The sequence below is a fragment of the Lolium rigidum genome, chromosome 4 (genome assembly GCF_022539505.1).
Source record: "Lolium rigidum isolate FL_2022 chromosome 4, APGP_CSIRO_Lrig_0.1, whole genome shotgun sequence".
Taxonomy (NCBI): Eukaryota; Viridiplantae; Streptophyta; class Magnoliopsida; order Poales; family Poaceae; genus Lolium; species Lolium rigidum.
In genome coordinates, this window is record NC_061511.1 from 29,149,272 (window position 1) to 29,164,620 (window position 15,349).

Here is a 15,349-nt window from a genome sequence, read left to right on the forward strand (position 1 = left end):
GTCTAGTATTGCTGTCGTTGTTATTCCTGATAAACCCGGTAAAACTAATCTGTAGAATATGCGTCTTGGACATATGAGTGAACATGGCATGGCAGAATTGCACAGGAGAGAACTTCTAGATAGCTGCAATTTGAGTAAATTTGAGTTATGTGAGCATTGCATTTTAGGTAAGCATAAAAGAGTTAAATTCAATGCTTCCGTTCATACCACCAAAGAGATTCTAGATTATGTGCATGCTGATGTGTGGGGACCTTCCCGCAAGGCTTCTCTTGGTTGTGCAAATTACATACTTACTATCATAGATGATTATTCCAGAAAAGTGTGGCCAATCATTCTTAAACATAAATCTGATGTGTTTGATGCTTTTAGAAAGTGGAAAGTTATGATAGAGAAGTAAACAGAAAAGAAAGTTAAATTGCTTCGTACTGGCAATGACATAGAGTTTTGTTCTACTGTTTTCAATGATTATTGCAGCGACGAAGGCATTGTTAGGCACCACACCATCCCATATACTCCTCAGCAGAATAGTGTGGCGGAGAGGATGAACAAAACCATCATCTCCAAGGCTCGATGCATGTTGTCCAATGCTGGTATGCAACTATGCATAGATGTTTTTTGGCTGAAGCAGCCTCCACCACTTGTTACTTGATAAACATGCCACCTTGCATTTCGCTTGATAAGAAAACTCCTATTGAGGTATGGTCTGGTTCACCTGCTGATTATTTACAGTTGAGAGTATTCGGTTGCACTGCTTATGCTCATGTAGATAATGGAAAGCTAGAGCCTAGGGCTGTTAAGTGTGTGTTTCTTGGTTAAAGGCGTATAAGTTATGGAATCCTTGCGTAGCAGGAATGTTGTCTTTAATGAGGCTGTCATGTTTTATAAGAGTTCATCTACATATGTTTCTGATGCTATTGAATTTTCTGATGTTTCTGATGATGAGCAACATAGGATTATCGTGCAGGTGGAGCACGTGGAGGAGAAAGAAATTGATGTTGCTGAGAATGAGAACACTGTTGTTCAGTACTCACCACCTGTTTTGCAGCAAACAAATAGTTCCATTGTTGCTGATAGACCGAGGCGTAACAAATGTCCACGTCCTCGTTTAGTTGAAGAGTGTAATCTTGATCATCATGCTTTGAGTTGTGTTGAACAGGTGGAGCATGATACTGAACCTGCTACATCTGCTGAGGCCGTTGCATCCGTTGACCGCGTGAAGTGGATTTCTGCTATGTAAGAGGAGATGCAATCGCTTTACAAGAATGGCACATGGGATGTTGTGCACTTGCCTAAACAAAAGAAGGATGTCCGTTGTAAGTGGATATTTTAAAAAAAGGAATGTTTGTCTCCTAATGAGCCTCCAACGTTTAAGGCAATGTTAGTAGCAAAAAGTTTCAGCCAAATTCCAGGTATTGATTATAATGATGTATTCTATCCGGTTGTGAACTATAGTTTCATTCATGCATTCTTTGCTATTATGGCTATACATGATCTTGAGCTTGAGCAGCTAGATGTAAAGACTGCTTTTCTGCATGGTGAGCTTGATAAGGAGATATACATGGACCAACCTAAAGGTTTTGTTGTGCCTGGTATGGAGAATCTTGTTTGCAAGTTGAAGAAGTTCCTTTATGGTTTGAAACAGTCTCCAAAATAGTGGTATAAAAGGTGTGATTCATTTATGCTTTCACATGAGTTTAAGAGATCTCAATATAATAGTTGTGTTTATATCAAGTTTATTAATGGATCACCAACATACTTGCTGTTATATGTTGATGATATATTAATTGCTGACAAGAGCAAGAAAGAGATCTCTTCAACTTGTACAACTATAAGAAAGGGAAATGATTAAATAGGGTAATATGTGTTACAAATGTACAACTATAAGATAAAATGTGAAATTCAGTCTTTTCCTTTCTGGCCAAAATGTTATACATCCGCGAATCTTATAAGCTGACATAAATACAACAGACGATGTCTTCAAGATACCGGTATGCCAAAGGCATGCCAAACCGGATGGTTTGAGCCATCAAGATACCGGTTTAATGTTCGTACCGGAACTTAGAGATAAGAACTTAGCTAAGTGAAGCTAAGCCGGTATCCCCAAGAGGGGTATGCCGGAACCGGATAAGAAGACACCGGGTTACCGGAAAGAAGAGCGAGTCGGCGGGACTGGTCAAAGATTCTCTCCGAGCTAGAAGACAAGGATGAGCTAAGCAAAGTAACTTTAAACGAAGGGCTGACGATAAAGAGAAAGATGACGGTCAAAGAAGCCGGAGGACGTCAGCATCCCTGATTAAAGAGGACTCCGGTGTCTTCTATGATTAAAGTAGCTTTGTAAAGTAGTTTGTCTAGTCAAAGATGCCATTAGGGTTTCTTGCCCTGTAAGCCACCCTCTCCCCTATATAAGGAGAGGGGGCAGCCCCTCTTACGGGCGGACACATGAACACAGAGGAACTTGTACTGAGAAACTTGTAACCTGTTGAGATCAATAGAGAAGATGATCTAGAGCGAGTTCTTCCTTATGTCTTTCTTCTTTAACCTCTAGCCTTGGCTAAGTTCTTGAGGAAACCATCCGGAAGTTCATCCCATCTAATCACAAACCCTCCCCCGAATCCTCTTGCGTCCATTCGGCCCCAACTTAAGCCATCCTATGGCATCTGTTTGTTCACCACGACGACAGTTGGCACCCACCGTGGGGCATGAAGTGGCGCTTGCTGGAATACATATTCGGGCGGGCATCCTCGAGGTCGCCGGCGAGCGGACAGTGTCTGCGCTCGTCCAGAGCATCTACTCCATCGACTTCATCAACGACAACGCGGGCTGCTTCGCCAACGGCGGCATCTTCCCCAAGAACGACCGCATCATCGAGTTCGGCAGCCACCGCGTCTACTTCGGCACCGTCCCCGTGCGCCAGCGCCTCTCGCCGGTGCTGGTGGCACCGGACCCGCCAAGGTGGCTCTGTGCTGGCCGCGCCGCCGGCAGCGTCGAGGTGATGATGGCTGGCGCAGCCGGCGCGGGCAAGGAGGCTGCAGACGAAGTTGCTGGTCGTGCGGCTGCGACCCGTGCGGCCAAGCCACCACTGGAGCGCGACACCGGCGCACCGGGAGCGTCTTCCGCACCACCGGCAACGCCTCTCCAAGCGGCGATGAACATGCTGGCAACGCCCATCGCGCAGAACATCGACCCGGCAACGGCTCAGGCGGAGCTGGAAGCGCAGCGCCAGAAGATACTCGAGAGCGGCAAGGACGTCGTCAGGGCGCAGCGCGAGCTGAACCTAACCGTACGTGAGTATAACGCTGCCCATGGCTTTGCTTCGTTAGCGCTCATGCTGCTAGGATACCGGAAAACCGGCTTAAGGCTCGCAATCTAGATCAGGATTTGCGTAAGGAAGTTCTTACCGGCAAGAGTACCTCTGCATCTGCTAGCATTGTAGAGAAACCTAAGTACAGTAGTCCGGATAAAACCATAAAAGCTGCTAAGGCTGCAGTATATCTGTGTGACTCGCTTACCGGAGAGGCTCTGGCAAAACAACAAGAGCGTGTCAGAGAGCTGCTAGATACTGTAGAGCAGCAGAACGCTGAGCAGCTGGCTAAGCTAAACAAGGCTATAGCCTCGAAATCCGCGCGTTCAACAAAGAATGCCGGAAGCAAGTCCCATGGGCAGGCCTCGTCCCCCCATCCGGACGTGAAGAAGAGAAAAGAAGTGAACGCACAACAGATGACTGTGTACGATCCGGTCCTTGCCGGTAAACAACAAGCCGGGCAACACGATGACGGTAGAAAAAGCCAAGGGGCAGAGCGAGGCTACGCCAAGGGAGGCTATGCCGGAAACAATCATGCCGGTAGACACGAAACCGGGCAAAACTATCCGGCTGCAAGGGCAGCGTATGATGAGGAGGAGATGCCTCCACCAAGGTACCGGCAGGCAAGGGCCGCGGCACCAGAGCATTACGATGAAGCTGATTCAACAAGACTCACCGCTTACCGGAAACCTTTGGGAGAGCGGTTGGGAGAAAGAAACTTGCCGGAACGGGATGCGAGGCACCGTCTGGACAGAGTGTACCTGTCGGAAATGATTGAGGCAGAGGGTCCTCCGGGTCCAAAGTGCTTTGGCCCAAGGATCATGAAAGAGCCACCACCAGTTCGCAACTTTCAGTTGCCCCGTGACACCAAAACGTACGATGGCACCACTAAGCCGGAAGACTGGCTCGCGGATTACGTGACCGCGGTATACGTTGCTGGTGGCGGAGGAGTCATAGCTGGAGGAGGAAACCGGCGTTGGGCCGTAAGAATCGTGCCGACGTTCTTGGTAGGACCGGCGAGAATCTGGCTGAACAACTTGCCGGAAGGAAGCATAAATGGCTGGTTGGACTTTGAGGAAGCTTTTGTGAGCAACTTCAGCAGCACCTACAGAAGGCCAAACAGGCCTCAGCAGCTTGCTTTGTGCGTGCAGCGCCCGCAAGAAACAGACCGGGATTACCTGACCCGGTGGAACTCCACCAGAAACTCTTGTGAAGGAGTGATAGAAGCACAGAACATTGCTTGGTTTAGCCAAGGATGCCGGCGAGGTTCGCCTTTGTGGCAAAGGCTGCAGAGGAACATGCCAACAACGTTGGCGGAGATGATGCGTGTGGCGGATAACTATGCGTTGGGAGACCCAATGCAACCGGCGATACAAGCTGAGCCGGAACAATCAAACCCGCCTCAGCAGCAATACCGGGATAACCGGAACAACAAAAGGAGGGAAGATTTCCCGGATCGAAGATATGGCTCGCAGCAAGTTGCTGCTCTGCAAGAAAACTCTGATGCCAGCGGCAGCCAGAGGCAAAGAACCGGATCGGAACCATGGGCAGGTCCTAAGAAACAGTGGGTCGAAAAGAAACCCTGGGGCCAGAAAAAGAACTGGCAAGAACCCGCAAAGTACACCATGGAAGCTTCCATGGATCAACCTTGCCGGTGGCACACGCCGAATCCGGCTCACCCGTCGAACCATTTGACAAAAGATTGTACCTGGACCAAGTACTTGATGCAAAAGGGGGCGGTAAAAGACACCCAAGGACAAGGGGGCAATGCAATGATGCCGCCACCACCGGACATGCCGCGTCAGCAGCAGCTACCACCACCACCACCGCTTACCGGGGCAAACGCCTTGCCGGTGCACCCTCAGCAAAACAGACAACAGTATCAGCAAGTCAATCAAGTGGGAGCGGGCCACGGCCAACCACCTCCACCAACACCTTTGGGCCGGAACATTTATGAGGACCCAGATGTGTGCTGTGTCGTATTCGTCACCGAGCCTACAGACAAGCAAAGCCTGCGCCGTCGTTCCATGGAGGTGAACGCGGTGATGCCGGCAGTGCCAAAATACATGCCGTGGTCAGATCAGGAACTCTCATGGTCACCCTAAAATCATGCCGAACCCGGGTGGCTACGCTCTCGTGGTGGACCCTATCATGAAGGGGCCAACGACTCGCGTCAAGTTCAGCAAGGTGCTGATAGACAATGGGAGCAGCTTAAACATAATGTACAAGCACACCATGCATACGCTGGGCATAACAGAAAACATGCTTCAGCCAACACACACGACGTTCCATGGAATCGTTCCGGGTTTGTCCTGCGCACCGGTTGGAAAAGTCCGGGTGGATGTGTCGTTTGGAGGACGTGACAATTGCCGGGTTGAAAACCTTGAGTTCGAGGTGGTGGACTTAGATAGTCCGTACCATGCATTGCTGGGGGGACCGGCACTGGCGGCCTTCATGGCCTCGACCCACACGGCATATCTCAAGATGAAGATGCCGGCACCTCGTGGACCCTTGACTGTGGTGGGAAACTACAAAATCTCACCTGGAACAAGATTCGCCGGATCAAACCTAGCGGAATCGCTGGTGATCGCGGAGGAAAAAGAAGGATGCAAACCGCAGCTTGCGCCGGCTCAGTCTTCACAGCTGAGCTTAGCGGCAATGAGTGCAAGTCCGAGCGCTCCAGCGTTCAAACCGACAAAGGAAACAAAGGACATCGTGCCTGGACCCGGCTTTCCCCGAGCGTACCGTTCGTATCGGTGCCGGTCTCGGTGAGGCATAGGAAAGCGCGCTCGTCGCCTTCCTCCGTGAGAATCGGAATATCTTTGCCTGGTCTATTGATGACTTGGTAGGTGTTCCGAGGGAGCTGGCTGAGCACTCTCTAAACGTTCGGAAGGATGCCAAGCCGGTGCGACAACCATTGCGCCGGTTCGCTGAAGATAGGAGGAAGATTATTGGAGAAGAGGTGACAAAGATGTTAGTTGCCGGTTTCATTGTGGAAGTCACGCATACTGAGTGGCTGGCCAATCCGGTGATGGTCGAAAAGAAGAAAGATGAGAACCTGGAGGCAAAAGCTCCAAAGGTGTGGCGCATGTGCATCGACTACACCAACCTCAACAAGGCTTGCCCAAGAGATCCTTTTCCTTTACCGCGGATCGATCAAGTGATTGATTCCACTCGCTGGGTGTGAGTTGTTGTCTTTCCTGGATGCGTACTCCGGTTTCCACCAAATCCCCTTGAAAAAGGAAGATCAAATAAAAACTGCGTTCATTACCCCGCACGGGGCTTACCGCTATATCACTATGCCTTTTGGTTTGCGCAACGCTGGTGCAACGTACCAGCGCTGTATGCAAAAATGCTTGTTTGATCAAATCGGAAAGAATGTGCAGGTGTATGTGGATGACATCGTGATAAAAACTAAGGTAAAAGATACCCTAATTGACGATATCCGGCAAACATTCGACAACCTAAGAAGGTTCCGGATGAAACTCAATCCGGCAAAATGTACTTTCGGTGTCCCTGCCGGCAAGCTGTTGGGTTTCCTCGTCTCAAGCCGAGGCATTGAGGTCAATCCGGTAAAGATCCGGGCAATTGAGAGAATGACGATACCGCAGGATCTGAAGGACATACAAAAGTTTACCGGAAGCTTAGCATCGCTAAGCCGGTTCATAAGCAGGTTAGGAGAAAAAGCCTTGCCGCTCTATGCTTTAATGAGAAAATCCGATAAGTTCGTCTGGACCCCTCAGGCAGACGCAGCGTTTAAGGAGATGAAAACAATGTTAGCTACCGCACCAATATTGGCTTCGCCGTTGGAAAGAGAGCCAATGTTGCTATACATAGCAGCAACCAACCGGGTCGTGAGTGTTGTTGTGGTGGTCGAAAGAGAAGAGGAAGGAAAAACCGTCCAGAGGCCGGTATACTACCTGAGCGAGGTGCTCTCCCTCTCAAAGCAAAACTACCCGCACTTCCCAGAAAATGACCTATGGCGTGTTTATGGCCGCCACAAAGCTCAAGCACTACTTTGAGGAACATCCTATGAAGGTGGTGAGTGAAGCACCCATCTCCGATATCATGTGCAACAAGGACGCTAGCGGCAGGATTGCGAAATGGGCAATACAGATATCACCGTATGTGCCGGTGTATGAAAGAAGAGACGCAATCAAATCGCAAGCTTTAGCTGATTTCTTGGTCGATTGGGCGGAAATGCAATACAAGCCCCCGGATCAAAGAGTGGAATACTGGAAGATGCACTTTGACGGATCCAAGCTCAAGGAGGGTCTAGGTGCTGGTGTGGTGCTAACTTCACCAAAGGGAGATCATCTCCGGTATGTTTTACAAGTGCACTTCAGGGCATCAAACAACGTCGCTGAATATGAGGCTTTGATCCACGGGCTTAAGGTCGCAAAAGAAATCGGTGCGCACCGGATCATTTGCTATGGAGATTCAGATCTTGTGGTGCAGCAGTGTTCCGGAGATTGGGACGCAAAAGATGCCAACATGGCCTCGTACCGGTTTCACGTGCAAAGATTGCCGGCTTCTTCGAAGGCTGTGAGTTTCACCATGTACCGCGTGCAGAAAATGAAGCTGCGGATGCTTTGTCCAAGCTGGGCTCATCCAGACAAGAAATTCCTCCCGGAATAGCCTTGGCACACCTGAGAGTACCATCAATCAAGCCAAGTCCGGAGTCGGAATCAATTTTTGTACCGGAGTCACACATTGTACCAATGGATATCGACGAAGGAAACCGGGGACTGTTCCGGTAAACTCGGGGACTGTTCCGGTAAGATCGACCGCTGCCGCGCCGGTACCGGGGAAACAATGCTGGTGGATAGCATGGACATAGACGTACCGGTGTTCCTGGTTCGGGAGACACCATCATGGGTTAAACCTATTAAGGAATTCCTGGTCAACGGCACCTTGCCGGTTGACGAAAATGAGTCAAGAAGGATCCAAAGGAGGTCCAAGGCTTACACCATCATCAATGGCGAGATGTACAAGAGAAGTGTTACCGGTGTCCTCCAAAGATGTGTGGAACCGGAAGAAGGAAAGGAAATGCTCGAGGAGATTCACCGAGGAGAGTGTGGACATCACGCTTCCTTAAGGGCGCTGGTGGCAAAGGTGTTCCGGCATGGGTTCTATTGGCCAACAGCTTTGGAAAACGCGGAGGATGTGGTAAGAAAATGCAACGGGTGCCAGAGGTACGCCAAGCAAAATCATACCCCAGCCTCCGGCTTAAAAACAATACCATTGACTTGGCCGTTTGCAGTTTGGTGCCTAGACATGGTTGGCCCATTCAAAACAACAAGGGGAAACATGACCCACATCTTGGTTATGGTGGACAAATTCACCAAGTGGCTAGAAGTCAAACCCATCGCAAAGTGTGATGGGCGCACATCAGATTAAATTCTTAAAAGATGTCATTTTGCGGTATGGATACCCACATAGTATCATCACTGACAATGGCACAAACTTTGCTCAAGGTGAGTTCAAAAGATTTTGTGAGGACAACAATATCCGGTTGGATTTGTGCTCGGTCGCACACCCACAAGGCAATGGCCAAGTGGAAAGAACAAACGCTTTGGTGCTTTCCGGTATCAAACCGAGACTCATCGATGCGGTGGAAAAATCGCCGGGGTGTTGGCTCGATGAGCTACCATCAGTGCTGTGGAGCATAAGAACTACTCCAAACCGGTCAACCGGATACACTCCGTTTTTCATGGTTTATGGAGCAGAAGCGGTCATACCAACCGACATTCTCCATGATTCACCAAGGGTGCAACTCTATAACGAAGAAGAGGTAAAGGAAGCTCGAGAAAACGATGTGGACTTGCTAGAAGAAGCAAGAGAGCTGGCCTTGGCAAGAACAGCCATTTACCAGCAGAACCTCAGACGCTATCATAGCCGGAAGGTTAACCCGAGAGTTTTTCGGGAAGGAGACCTGGTGCTACGCCTGGTGTAGCGCACTGAAGGCCGGCACAAGCTTTCCCCGCCGTGGGAAGGGCCCTTCATTGTGAGCAAGGCTCTCCACAATGATGCCTACTACCTGATTGATGCACAGGAATGGAAGAAAGGAAAGGCGGACAGGTCCGGAGAGGAGACCAAGCGTCCATGGAATGTAGCTTTGTTGCGTCCTTTATACTCTTGAAGTTGTGGTGTAAGAGGTTCCTTTTTGTACCTTATTTGCTATGAATAAAAGATGTCGGAACCTCGGATGAATCTCGGGGACTACCCCACTAAGGTTGCATGTAACTTGTCTATTTTTTCAGTTTACCGGTTGCTTATTGAACGTTTTTTCTTTCCGGTTTAGTAGTGTGCTAAACCCTACCGGAGTCTTCGACTCTGCTGCTGTCCGCAACCCGGCTTCATGGCAAGCAAGATAAACCGGTAGGGGATAAGCACATGAACTGCGAAGAGGAGGAGCGGGAAAGAACAATCCGGAAAAGTTTAACTAACCCCGGTTATACCGGTTTTTTGCAAAAAATTCGAGTTATTTCTAAGTTCAAGAAAATGCTTGCTTGGTAAAAGAACTTTGTGCTCATACGCCAAAAACGCCCAGAGAAGGTAGGCAGAGCCAAAGCAAAAGAGCCAAGTGTGCATCGAATTGGATGCAGAAACAATTTCGGAATCATTGCAGTGCAAGACCAAAATCAAACCGATAAGCAAAATGCTAAGTCGCAAACCAACATAACTTAATAGGTTACCGGTGTGCAAGACACCGGCATAAGTTGTACCACAACCAAAATGGAGCTTAAGTTTTAACTTACATCATAAACCCCGGCATACCGGGGTAGAATTTAACGAGACATTGTTTTGAGAACGGCAGGGCAAGCATGTTACAGGCATCATTCAAGCATAGATCAAACAGCAGGGGCTTCAGGGGGAGCAGCGCCGGCCTCAGGAGCTTCCGGTGGCGCGTCCTCGGCATCTTCATCCTCGCCTCCGTCTTCTTCTTCCTCATCGCTGAGGTAGTCGTTGACGTCTTCAGGAGGGGAGATGAAGGTGCGCATCTCGGCGTACTCCGCGATGTGGTACGCGCGATCCTGCCGTTTGGCGGCAAGGACCGGATCCACCTCAGAAGGAGATCCTTCGCGCACACCGACGAGGGCGTCCAGATCCAGCTCTGGGTACCAGGAGCAGGCAACACGAAGCGCTGAGTCTGCTCCGGCGCGGGCAGCGGAACACTGCCACTCCCAGATCCTTCTGCCGGCACCTTTCAGGCGGTCGCTGATGAGAGAGAAGGTATCCGGCAGCACTTCTCCAGGCCAGAGAGTCCTGAATAGCTGGGCGGCCACCTCCGGAATGTCAGAGACGTTCCGGTCCACGCAGCGCATGTGGGCGACCCGCGAGCTGAGCGCAATCAGGTGTTCGTAAGGATCCCAGGCAGCGGCCAAGTCCGTACGTCCTTGGGCACCCCGGTACTCTTCAACCTTCTTCGCAGCGTGCGCCTGGGAGTCCGGAAAGAGCCCTGCAAGACGACGAAAAGAAGTTAAGTGCATGTTACCGGAACAAGTAAGCTTATAAGCAGAAACCGGAAAAGAGAAAAGGAAAACATACGAAGGGCAAGCGCGTCAGTTCGCGCGACCAGAAGGTCGTACTCCTTCTGCTCCGCCTCCGGCCCGCGCCACCTTGTCCTCGGCTGCCTTCTGTGCCTTGGCGGCCTCCTCAGCAGCGGCTTTGTGCACCTTGGCGGCCTTGCCTTCAGCTGTTTTCAGCGCGTTGGTGGCCTCCTCCAGCTCAGTCTGCAGCACCACAGTGGCGTTGCCGGCATCTTCCAGCACCTCTTTAAGCCTAGCCTCCGCAGCAGCTTCAGCGGCCTTCAGTGCCTTAGCATGGTCGAGACCAAGCTGGACATGCTGACGCTTAAGCTCCCCGTAGAGGGTCTGCTGGGCGCTTAGCTCCTCCTGGTGCTTCTGGACAAGTTTGTCCTTCTCAGCTAAAAATCGGAAAGCAAGTGTTAGCACAATTGCACTCATACGATGCGGAGAAAGCAAGTTAACCGGAAAACAAAAAGGGTACCTTAGAGTGCGGCAACCTGGACCTTGAGGGCCTCAAGGGAGGCTTCCGGAATAGCTGTTATGCGAAAAGCTAGTAAATAACAAAGGAAAGAAGACAAGTTCTCGGTGAAAAGATGCCGGAGGAGGAAGACAAACCTTGGCAGTGGCTGTGGGCCTCAGCAAGATCTCGGTGCTCCCACAGAAGCTCCTCAAAGAGCAGCTTCCGGGCATCAGCGGTGCTCTGTTCAAAGGAAGATAATTATGAGAAAGGAAAAATAAAAATCTTAACCCGAAACTCGGGGACTGGCTATGCCGGTTTTGCGTTTTTCTAGTTAAGTTTCGCGCTAAGAGCAAAGATCTTAACCCGAAACTCGGGGACTGGCTATGCCGGTTTTGCGCTTTTCTAATTAAGTTTCGCGCTAAGAGCTGCGCTCTCAACACGAAACTCGGGGACTGGGAGGATAGACAAGATCCGGAAAGAAACAAACCGGCATCAACAAAAATTACAAGGAGATTGGAGAAACTTACCACGACATTGCTGGTGGCGTCGTACCAGGCACTGTCGAACTCCTTCACGGCTCGCTTGAGTCGCATGAAGTGTTCTTCGGTGGACCGCGGCCCGGCCGGATCCGCGCCGGAAGGCGGTCCTTCCCCAAGCCCTTCGTGGCGGCGGAGATGTCCGCCGCGTTCCACTTCTCGGCATAGGGAGAAGGTGCCCCAGCTCCTTGCCCTCGCGCTTGAGCTCAACGATCCGGCCCGAGGAGGCCGGAAGGTTTCTCCGAGACCGCGGCGGCGGCGGGCCCGACGTGCGGCACCAAGGACCGCGAGCCGCTGAGTGCCTCCACGGCCTTTCCGCGCGACTCCCCCGGCTTGAGGCGCTTAGTGGTCTTGGGGGCTGCCGGCGGCGGCATCGGCGTAGTTGAGAGGGGTCCCTGGCTCGGCGGAGGTGTTGGCGTCGCCTCAGGGACAGGAGTTTCCGGCGGAGGAGTTGGCGTGGCGTCAGGCGCTGGAGCTTCTGGCGCTAAGGTGGAGGATGCCGGCGCGGAAGTTTCCGGCACGGCCTTGGAGGGGGAAGAGCGCGAACTCTTCTTCTTCTTCTTCTTCTTTTCTTTCTGGACGGAAGGAACCAAAGGTTCCGACCGCCCGGCAGCTTCTTCATCGGCGCCGATGTTGCTGGCGCCGGTATCTTGGGTCTCTGGAGGGGAGGTAAGATCCTCCTCCGCGCGGTGATCAGGAGATTTGGGGGCCGCGCGCCCCGAACTTGTAGTGCCCCCCGGAGGGGAGGCAGAGATGTTGCCGGCACCAGATGGTGTCGGGCTTGAACGAGGAGGAGGAGTTGAGGTTCTAGCGGAGCCGGCAGAGCCCTCAGTCCTAGGCCCAAGCTTGAGCGCGGGGCTGAAAAAGAGAAAGAGAAAGAATTGGAAAAAAGCAGCTGGGAAAGACTTGGCAAAAGCAAGAAAAGCAAAAGAACGGGTCTTACCCGGAGGAAGTGGGCATCTGTTTGCTCTTGTAGCGCCTCGTGCCTACTTGCTTCCCGGATAAAGGCTCGGTCCGGAAGCGTTTGGCCGGAGGCTCTTGGCTTGGCCCGGCATCCGACGCCGGGGTCTTGTTCTTCTTGCCCCCGACAACGAGGTTGTCCAGGAACTCCCGGCCAACCTCGGCCTGCAGCGGGGTGGCGTGCTCGTGAATCTGCGGGTTGACGTTGGTTGAGGAAGGATCTACAGAGGAAAAACGACGGTAAAATATGAGAGGTCAAATAGAGAAGCTACCTCAAGCATGGTCAGGTCGTCGAACGAACCAGCGGGCTCCGGCGGAGACCTGCCGAGGCGCGAGGCTGCGGTCTTGCCCATCTTCAGATCCCTCCAATAGATGACGGGGTCGGGGTCGAACTTGTCCAAGCCTCGCTTCTGGGCAGGGCCTCGTCGGTCAGATTCGATGCCGGGGAAACGGTCCTTGGCCTGAAAGAACAAGAAAGATAGAAAGAGGTTAATCACAATGCAAAAGTTACCGGTACGCCGACCCGAGTTGCGTAATTTCTTACATCTTGGGTCGGGGGGTTAGTGGAACTGAGAGGCCGAAGGCCCCATTCCCAGTCCTCCGGCATGGCGGTCTGGCAAATCTGGCCGGCCTTGAGGACAACGTCCTTCTTGCTAAGGGGAATTCCGGTGATCTTTGTAGGATCACCGGGACCGTAAATCTCGCTCATCTTGTGCATACGGCGCTTGAGCGGAAGCACCCGGCGAGAGATAAAGGCGCGGATGATATCATCTGAGCAGATGTTGGTGTCCTTCATCAGTTGCCTCATAAAGCGTATAATCCGGTTGGTCTCAATATGAGAGTCCTTCGGATTGTAGCTCCAGTTGGCCCTCGTGGGCGGCGCCAGATTGAAGGGCGGCAGGTTGATAAGGTCCGGGGCGCCCTTGTTCTTCACATAGAAAAAGGTCCCTTGCCATAGCCGGCATGACTCGAGACCGGAGAACTTAAAAAAGGGGCTCCCTTGACGGGAGCCGATGATGCAAGACCCGCATTGAACGGGGGGTTTGGGTTTAGGAATGTTCTTGCCCTGAACGGAATTGATCCGAAGAGCAAAGAAGCGGGCAAACGTCTCACGAGTGGGACGAATGCCGATGTAAGCCTCCATGAAGGTGGCATAGAAAGAGAGGTAAAAAATGGCGTTGCCAGGGAGATGGTGAGGTTGAAGTTGATAAAAATCAAGGAAGCGCCGGAAGAAATCGGACGCAGGAAGGCCGAAGCCGCGCTCAAAGTGAGCAAGAAAACAACTCGTTCACCGGGTTTGGGCACCGGTTTGATTTCGTCGCGAGGAAGCCGGCAGGTCACTCCTTCCGGAATCCTCCTGGACCGGTATAGCCAGTCAATCTCAAACTTAGTAACGTTGGAGCCCATCCAGGCCCCACGGGTGATACCGGAGGAATCCATACCGGAACCTTCGCTAGAACTACCGGAGGCATGATTGCTACCGGATGCACGATTGCTACCGGACTCGGCATCCATCCGGGCAAGATCGGCGGAAAGTCCGTCGGAAGATCTGCTACGCCGGCTAGCAGAGGAAGACGCAGAAGAAGAAGTAGAGGAGGATTCCATACTAGACATGGAATTTGACGAGGAGAAACAAGAATCCCACAATATACCCCCGCGTGAAGATCTACGAAAGAGAGAAAAAGCAAGAAAAAGAAGAAGTAAATACACCACCGAGTCGAGATCTAGAAAGCAAGCAGAAGAGGAGTAAATCCAGATTAAGCCTAACCTGAGGCGGCGGAGTAGTTGAGGAAGAGGTTCGCCGGAGGAGCGACGAGCCAAAGGCTGGCGAGGTAGTCCGTCGGCGGTGAGGTGAGAAGAAGCTCGAAGAAGCACCAATGCCGCGGCGGGGGCAGAAGCGCTGCGGAAGTTCTTCGCGCGACGAAGTCCAGCGACGTCCGGCGAAGCAGTATCGAAGGTTCGCTGGACGGCGGAGCTCTGGTGGCGAAGCGGAGCGGCGGAGGCGCAGAGAGCGAGAAGAACTTGTGCGCGAGGAACTGGAGAATGCGAGGAAAGGAAGAAGGAGAAGCGGTTCCCCCTTATAAAGGAAGAGGGAGATGTGGGCCGAAAACCGCTGGGCCTCGGTGGTTTGGGTCGTGGGCCGCGACGGTTCGCTCCACGGGCCGCCACGTGGCACGGTGATACACGCGAAAAAGTAATAAGCCACAGGGAGGTGCCCACGGATCCAGAGAAGCGGTTGGGATTTGCTGTGAAGCAGTTAATGCGCGCGCAGAAGCCGAAGGGAAGTGACCCCTGACACTGGCGCGTCAGTCACAGTGCGCATGTCACTGACAGGCGCGGGGCCCGAGATATTCTCGACGTCGCCGAGGAAGTGTTTAATGACTAAGATGCCGGAGGATAAGACACCGGATAATGTCTTAAGAAGAAGAGATAGCAGTGACCTGGGCAAAGATGCCGGATCCAAGCCTAAGGCCGGATAGATTAAACCGGTATCCTAAAATAAAAGAACCTGGCATGGTCTGTCGGATAGGATCCGCCAGACTATACCAGCTTCGGGGAC